The sequence below is a fragment of the Ambystoma mexicanum genome, chromosome 12 (assembly GCF_040938575.1).
Source record: "Ambystoma mexicanum isolate Mex_15411 chromosome 12, UKY_AmexF1_1, whole genome shotgun sequence".
NCBI classification, from domain to species: Eukaryota; Metazoa; Chordata; class Amphibia; order Caudata; family Ambystomatidae; genus Ambystoma; species Ambystoma mexicanum.
Genome location: NC_090936.1, coordinates 406,616,724 through 406,625,770, shown reverse-complemented (window position 1 = coordinate 406,625,770; position 9,047 = coordinate 406,616,724). Strand labels below are relative to the sequence as shown.

The 9,047-nt window shown below is 45.2% G+C and overlaps 1 protein-coding gene across 3 annotated transcripts in view; it reads right to left on the bottom strand.

Moving 5' to 3' along the window:
• The window catches only part of LOC138513577 (ubiquinol-cytochrome-c reductase complex assembly factor 1-like), a 778,211-nt gene that overhangs the window by 398,808 nt on the left and 370,356 nt on the right, over positions 1-9,047 (bottom strand). The window lies entirely within an intron of this gene.

Genomic DNA, 9,047 nt, shown 5'->3' with positions numbered 1-9,047 from the left:
GGTCAGTATTCACAATACTCAATGTTCTCGTCTCTGGCGTCTTGGCGTACCTTCCTTGTTGCCTCTTACTAGAGTTATGGGATTTCTTATCCCGTTGTAGATTTTGAATTGTTCTTGCCCTGCCTGTATTTGTCCTCTTCACAGGATAAAGTGCTTTTGTTTCGCCCTCTTGGGGTATTTTGATTCTCAGTCCGACCTGGACTACAGGCCTGCTCAGCCTTCTGCGTGTATAGGTTTCTTCGCCCCTTTGTGAGCTATATGGACTCTCATCCCTCCGTGGGCGTATAGCTTTCTCAGCCTTCCTTTTATACATTTTTTCACCCCTTCATTGGTTATTTGGACACTCAGGTCTGCATAGGCTCTGCTGAGGCCTCATTACCCTCCTCCCGCTCTTGGTACGAGGTTGTGTACCTTTTTTCCAGCTCGTTCAGGGCTTTGTTGTCTCTGGCTAGACCAGTACCATGTCTCAAACCTGGCTTTGGTCTGCACAGTCGGGCTTCTTTCTGAGGTTTCTGCCATTTGGAATTGATGGGGTCATGACATTGCTTCTATTGGACATGCTCCTGGCTTGACTTTGCTTCCTTCTGCTTTGGGGTACCAGGCTATCCAGGTTCTCCGCCTTGCACCAAGCAACAGCAGTCCGTGGGCTCTCTTGATATTCTGCCTACCAGGTTGACAACGTGGTTCCGCCTTGTTTTTCCTGTGAGGGAGTGACTCTCTCTTCTTGGCAGTTGCACAAGCCAGCGTTTATCACTCTATGGCTGTTTCTCTATTCAAATATTGAAGTCTACGGTTCTTTATATTCCACCTGGTAAACAAAAGTGAGAGTACATTGGTTCCACTGTCCATAAACAGGCAGTCTGGGTCAGAAACCAAGGCTTCCACTCTTAAAGGACCCTGTACATTACTGCCCTGTTCAACTGCCAGAAACCAACCAATACTTGAGAGAGAGAGAGAAAGAGAGAGAGAGAGAAAGAGAAAAAGAGAGAGAGAGAGAAAGCGTGTGCAAATGTTTTTGCGGCATCCATGTTGGTTTGCAGCCCCTCCATTCCTGCCATGTGTCTAGGCAGGGCGACCTAACTCACACCATGGAAAGGTTCATTACAGCGCAATACTGTCATTACTGGGCACAGTCAAGACAAGTATTTCTACAGTGACAAATACTGGCATTACATCATAGTGACCAGGAGGGTTCTTACAATGACAAATACTTGCCTCCATGGGCACAGCCAGCAGGAATGTTTTCGCAGGAACATTTCCATTACTGGGCACAGTAAACACAAGTGGGATTGTATAGTGTCGATACTGGTACAGCTAGCATTAAAATATCTTACAGTGGTAAAATCTTGCTTATATTTTGGGCAGGCACCAAGAAGTGTATTTTGTGAACAAAAGCCTTCATGAGATACTATCAGTCCCATTTCTTCAATTCCCAAAATACCTACTTAGTACTGAGACGAGGAAGAGGGAACTAGGAGTAATACACTCTTACTATGTAGAACACCACTCTGGTACTAGGACAAAGAAGATGACTAAAGAGGCACACCAGTATTCTCAACAGCCATGTCCGACCTCAGGCAAACATGGAGAATTAAAAACACCTGAAACCCCTTGGAAGAGATACGGGTGTATAAAGGGAGAGGGTCAAGCCTGAAGAAGAGAGATGAAGTTGACGTGAATGCAGTAGCAGGACAGCAGCACAGCTCGTAGAAGACCGGAAGAGAATGAAACGCCAAGACGATGGAGGAAGACACTGCCTGGTAAAGTGTCATTGCGTGGCGAGGGAGCTGTGTCTCCAAGGAGCCGGAGAACGAGAGAGAAGGGAGACATGAAGCTGAACGGTCTCTTTGGTGTGGCCGAGAAGTGCTTGCTTCCCTGAGCGAGGGAGTCCTCCAGTGGCGTTTGAGGGGCAGGCAGTAAGACCCTGACCTCAATTCCTACAAAGCAGATAATGGGAGAAACTAAAGAAAGGAAAGCGGAAAACAGTGAGTTTCAATGAGATTCCTTGAAACCCGGTGTGCGTATGCAACCGAAGACATTACATTGTATCGGAGTGGTCGCATGCCGGCGGCACATTATCGAAAGCCTCTGAGTGAAATTGACTGAAACGTATGCAAAGCTTAACAGGCTGATTCATGGAATTTCTGCGCCGAAAAACGGGATTTGTGCGCCATTCTGCCCACAAATCCCTGTTTGTTGAACAGGGATTTGCGGGCAGAATGGCGCACCAAACTCTGTTTTTCGGCGCAAATAATTCCATGAATCAGGCTGTAAAGCATTACATTGTATCGGAGTGCTCACATGCAGAAGGCGCGTTGCCGAAAAGCCTCAGATTGAAGTTCATAGAAAAAGCATGAAGTTCAGAAAGCAAGAGAAACTAAGTTGCTGGAATTATGATGCTGACAGAGTGAATGTGCAGCCGAGGGGAGATAACGAAAAGGAGCAAAAAACAGAATGGGTAAAACTACGTTAACCAGAAAACCCACATTAAAGCAACAGAGGGCTTTGAGATATGAGCAAAAGGTGTGTTAAAGAACACGAGAAAGTCTGAGACTTTTCTCAAAGCAGATAAAACTTCTATGAGTGATTGCAAACTTGTGAGCCTGAAGGAATTACCAAGGTGGCAGAGAGTAGGGCAGGCACTAATGGTTGTGTGATATGTAATTGGTGGGCTGCGCAGCCCGTTAACTGACCCTACACCGCGGTGGGGCAGCCCATTCAGAAGGAGACTAGAAGATTGGGGTAGGGAACCCCTCAGCTCCTTTGAACTATTGTATTGTAAACTACGGTTTGAATATTGGGGAAGGGAACCCCTAAATAACTTTTGTGCTTGAAAGTTGAACTTTGTGAAACCAAGGGGGCTTTGATCTTGGGCAAGGGAAGCCTGAGCAGCCTGTTGAATGGTGCGAACCAAAAGGCTTTGAGTTCAAAGAATGGAACTCAAATAAGCCTATGGAACTTTAGAAAACTAGAGTACTGTGAACTTGTGACAAGGGAATCCTGAGATACCAGGATTACTTTCCTGTTGGGACGGCTTCTGTTGGTTTTTGATCATTTTTCCCAGTCCCATACAGAGTAGGGAGTTACCCTCCAGTACATAGTATCTCTACTCACAGACAACGCCAACTGGTTGCCTATTCGAGACAGAATCACACTTTGCACTCTGGCCATCATGCACAAATGACTCTCAAACTCAGCCCCTAGATATCTGGCTGACAAAATCTGCAAACACCAACCCTCACTCACCACCAGATCCTCTCACTCTCACAACCTTGTGGTGCCAAGGTTCAACCTAAAAACAGCTGGAGGAGCCAGCTTCCCTGTCCAAGCGGCTAAACGATGGAACTCTATTCCCATCCCTCTCAGATAAGAACCCTCATTCCTCACTTTCAAAGCTGGAATAAAAAATTGGCTGAGCATCAAGAACCCTGCAATAATTTGCCATCATTTTTATTTACTTGACCACTGTTTATTTATGCCTTGGATAAGACCGCCTGTTGTCTGACCCACCTGTAACTAGGGTCTCCACTTCACCATGTATATAACCTCTAAGTTTTTCAAGCGCCCAGTTACCCTAGGGTTCAGTGCCCGATATAAATAATAAACAAATAAAAAAATACAAATGTGTGTCAGCAATGGCCGGGGCAAGTGCTAGGACTTCTTGCACACAGAGATAGGGTGTAGGGTCTGTACCATCTAATCTACCCCATAGTCACCAGAATTATTCTTACCGTGATATGCGAGGACCAGAAGTGGATATTTTACATTGACAACCTTGATGCAGAATAGTGCTACTTACATATGATGTTGGGCGTGTGCAGCTGTTTCGGGGCATATTTTGATTTACTATGGAGTAACAATCATGATCTATTATTGTTACATAGGTTTCCCCTAAAACAATCAAGTAAACTGACAGAAATGAATTGCTATGCTAAATGCTTAGCTCGTGGTTGGGAGCAGACACTCCATGTTTGTTAGTAAATGGCTTGCATTAATGACCTCATCGAAGCCAATCAGATTCTTCTTCTTCTTCTTCTTCTTCTTGGGGTGGCTCCCTACAAATCAGGAACTGGCGATTTCCATCTACATAGATGATGCTCGCCATGGATCTCTCCACTCAGCTGAATGCTGCTTCTAAATCTCCACCCACTTCCCAGTAGCAGTGAAGAAGTATCAGTATTGATCTTATTTCCTTTAACTCCTACTGTGAACATTTAATATCTACAACAAAAGCGTAACCATCTCTTGAATACTTTGGCACCCAAGAAAAGTCCTGTTAACTAAACGGCAGTTGCACCTTGGTTCAATTATGATCTAAAAGAACTCAAGCAGGTCAAGGGTCCCCAAACGCTGTCAGGTAAAACACTGTAGGCCATGCTAGGTCTTCTTCCACTTCACAAAAGGGAGAGTGGGCAGGTTATGCTGTGCAAATGGGACAGTGCATAAATTGCCTTGTCGACAAATGGGGTTTTAACAATTGTGGGGTGCATTTAAAGGCCCCAAACAGAGGTCCCTTTCATCTGAACAGCAGCATTTAAACACTGCAACCAAAAACGACCTTGCTTTACTTTTATTTTACATGAGTGGCAAGAATTTCAACATTGCAACAAAAACAGCCTGGTTTGCTTTTGTGCTCATGTAAAATTAAATAACCATGGACAAAGGGGCCTACCCCATCATTATCAATTTAACAAGCAGCAATGTAAATTCACCCAAGAAGGAGGAATCAAAGCATCCTGTGACCTGCAAAGCAGGATTTTTAAACATTAAAAGCAAAAACGGCCTGCACATGTAGTTGCAAATAAAAACGGCTTTAAAAAGCCACCATGGAAAAAGATATCACTGCTCACACAGAAAATGTCAGGAAGCAGAACAGGATGTGGGGGGTGACCAAAGCAAATGTATATTAAGAATCATCTTCAAAACAAATTGTTTTAAATATGTAGAAGACCTTATGCAATCAAATAATGGAGTCTGAAGGTATCTCTGAAGACATGCTAATTCTCCGTCCACAGCAGGTTCCATGTAATAATGTCGCCACAAAAATCTCGCCATGCAAAAATATCGCTGAAAAATGGCTGTTTTTTTGTGGTGACATTATTGCATGGAACATGCGGGGGACACCCCTGCAACCCCCAAATCTTTTTTTCTTTTTTTTTGCCCCTGTCCCCATATATATGGTCACCCATCCTTTTCCCAGTGAAATTATTTACGGCGACCATATATATGGGGATAATATTACCCGATACCCCACAGCACGCAAAAAAAAAAGACTAAACAATAATGATTGGATCTTAACTATGAAAGCAAAATATATACTTGATCTGAGTTGTGTAACTGATGTGCGTGCCCTAAATCAACTGCCTCAATATCTACAAACATTTCCAGACAAATCGATAAGAAACAGCTTTTTGCGACTTTGTCTCAATCTATTACCTACACGAGAGATTTTGGCGAAGACTAAACAACTTTCAGAAACTATGGCGTATTGTAGATTCTGTCTACTAAAGGACCAATCTGAGTCAATTGAACATATGACTTGTTCAGCGCTAGCTGAAAAGCAAACTTTATTCAGCGATATGATTCCGACCACAAAAACAGAACTTGATGCTAAACAGCGATGGTCACGAATTTTAAGCGGAGATGATAAACCACTAACTTTTCGAATCATCCCATTTTTTAGAGTGATTAATGTAATGAGTGGCTGACTTGCATATCATCACTATTCTCTTTTTTTCTTTTGTCCCTTCTTTTTTTTCTTCTTTTTTTTTATTTTTTATCCCTTTTGCTCTGCTTTTGTTCATAGCTATTTTACGATGGTTTATGAATGGTAGCTGCTACTTTTTTATACTGTGCACCCTGATTATGGATTGCAATTGTTAACTTTTAGCATATTGTATCTTGTTTTTGATAAAGAATTTGTAAAGGTTTGTTTGTAAACCAAATACAAAAAAAAAAATATGTTTCACCCACAAAACTCCAGTCACATTTGAAGAGACACTTACTTCAGGAAAAACCTGTTCTGGCTGAGGCAGGAACTTCACACTGACAAGCCCCACTTCCAGCTGGATATCACACCTCTCCTCGAACAACCCTACAATAAAATGTGATCCTGCTGGAGGCGTCAGAATTCCCTACTCTGCAGACTGGCTGGCAGGAGTCCAGGGAGTTCGAAGAAGGCACAATGTGGCTGAAGCATGACCAGAAGGTGTGAGTCATTGTAGCACTCACTTCAAAGAGCCCACACTAATTTCAAAGGGACTCATAAAACTGTCATGCCTGCGCCATGGGCGCATCCATTTACACTCAATTTGGACTATATGTTTATCATTTATTTACAACAGACTCTTGGATCTATCTATATTTAATTTGGAAACTTTATTTCCCATTTGCGAGACTTTGCTGCTTAATTATTATTTCCAACAAACTACGCATACCATAATGCACCTGGCTACAAGCATTGATTCCTGGCTGTTCCTATTGGTTATCAATGGAACTACACCCCCCAGAAGCCCTAGAGACTTGCCCTGCTTCCACCAGCCCAGGAACAGAAAGGGAGGTGGCCGATTGCCTGCAGGTGTGTTTAGCCAGGTGCAACCAATTAGCCTGCCTCTGTGCTGGGCTAGGCAGTATAAAGGCTGCTGTCTGCAAGTGGCTCAGCCTCTTGCATCTGAGAGTTCTTCCTCCACCTTTTGCTTCTTTCTACGGATCTTGTATGCTGCTTACCTTCACTCCTGCATGGACCCTGCCTTGTTGCTTGCTCCACCCTGCTGCCTCCAGCCATAGCCTTCCAGGCTCCCTGCCTCACAGCCCTGCTCCTCTGGGCTCTCCACACTGCAGCTGATCACGCTCTGCTGCCTTCCAGCCTTCGCCCTTGCCCTGCCGGGCTCTCCACACTGCAGCGGATCACGCTCTGCTGCCTTCCAGCCTTCGCCCTTGCCCTGCCGGGCTCTCCACATTACAGCGGATCACGCTCTGCTGTCTTCCAGTCTCCGCCCTTGCCCTACCCAGCCTTCGCCCTTGCCCTGCCGGGCTCTCCACATTGCAGCGGATCACGCTCTGCTGCCTTCCAGCCTTCGCCCTTGCCCTGCCGGGCTCTCCACATTGCAGCCGATCACGCTCTGCTGCCTTCCAGCCTCCGCCCTTGCGCTGCCGGGCTCTCCTTATTGCAGCCGATCACGCTCTGCTGCCTTCCAGCCTCCGCCCTTGCCCTGCGTACCCTCTACATTGCAGCTGATCACGCTCTGCTGCTTTCCTGCCTCAGCCCTTGTCCTCTGGGCTCCCTGCCCTGCAGCCTGCCTCACTCCGGCTGCCTTCAGCCCTTGTCCTCTGGGGCTCCCTGCTCTGCAGCCTACCTCTCTCTGGCTACCTACAGCCCTTGTCCTCTGGGCCTTCCTACTTTGTAGCTTATGCCGCTTCGCTGCCTACTACCTACCTTTTCCGCTGGGTTCTCGGCCTAGCAGCTCTCTACAGTCCTATGCTACCTTCTACGTTCATCGGCCCTGTCCCTCAGGGTTCACTCCTTACTGCCCGGCCCTTACGGGATCCTTGCCGTGCAGTCTGCTTTACTCTGCTGCCCTAAGCCCTTTTCCTCTGGGCGTTCTACCTTACAGTCCTACCCCTGTGGGCTTACTCATTGCTTTCCTGCTCCTCTGAGCTCTCAACCTTGTTCCTTAATGTCCGCTGCTATCCTATCCTGTTACACGACTTTCCTTTCATTTCCTTCTACTAGTTTGCTATCACCTCATTTACTGGATTTGTCTGTAGTATCTTCTCTTGTACTGTTTGTAGACCCTTTTGTACAGAGCTTGTCTGTTGGTTCCCATCAGTCAACCTCTGCCCCTTCCCTTGTCCTGTTTCTACATTACAGACACCCAGAGCTGCTGTTCCAAGTCATGAGCAATCAGCGTGGGCCTCTGTTATAGCAAACTGTGCAGAAGGCTAGAGTATTTCCAAGGTTCGTGGAATACTCTTTTCCTATATCTGCATACACCCCAAGAGGGTATTCATTCTGTATCTTTTCCCTTGCTACTCTTGCTTACTCTTCGTTCTCTTTCCTTTCCGCTGTGTGTGTTCTTATCTGTCCACTTTATTTGGCACAACCACCCAAACCCTTTCTGGGTGTCCTGTGCCACTCTTAATAGAGTGGCACTCCTGACAAAAACTGTCTGGTCACAGGCTGAGCCCAGAATAAGACAGATGGCTGTGGGTGATGAAGTGTCCCTCCCACATGTTGAACAGGCACTCCCAATTGATATTAAAAGAATGTTTTCATATTTATCATTTTTGCGCAGCAATAGAATGAGGATTAATTTCGTTTTTATGCCTTTTTTCATGTCATTTCCAGGCGGGTTTTGGGGATATAAATTGCATTTACCTGGGACTTTGGGGACTGTAATGGCCAGTAAGACTAGTTTTCTGGCTGATCTGAACATATTACAAACGTGTGAGTTGGTGAAAAGGTGGAAAATTAAATCAGGAACATGCTTGAGCACTTACATATTCATAATTGTTGTACATTTTATGACAATGACAAAAATGTGCCACATGGCCATGCTACATTATATGGATTTGGCGATCAGCTTATCTAATTCCCCTTGATCAAAGAAAACCGCATATGCTTCATATGGCAGTGGCTAGTATAATTATGAAGTTATGATACATAACTAGTTTTTGCCAAAAAGTTGCAATGAGAACAAGGGATGGTAATAAATACAGACAGATGGTGCTCTCCTCCCCTGAACCAATCCTGACAGTGGGCTGAGATAGGAATGGTAACTGTCCAATCCGAGCAGCAGGGATAATTACAGGGGACTCCCCCTAGATTGTAAAATTAGTGATGTAATTTATGCTATATAAGGGGGCTGTACTAGGACTCAGGACACACACAGACTGGGGAGACAGAAAAGGAGGAGAGAAGGCTGCTGACCCGTACCATCTTTGAGGGTGCAGTGACCAGACCCTTGTCTTTTCTTTCCAGAAGGTCCTGAGATGCAGCTGGCTTTCCTGATTTTTAAACCAAGGCTTGCTATGTAAGTAGCAATACC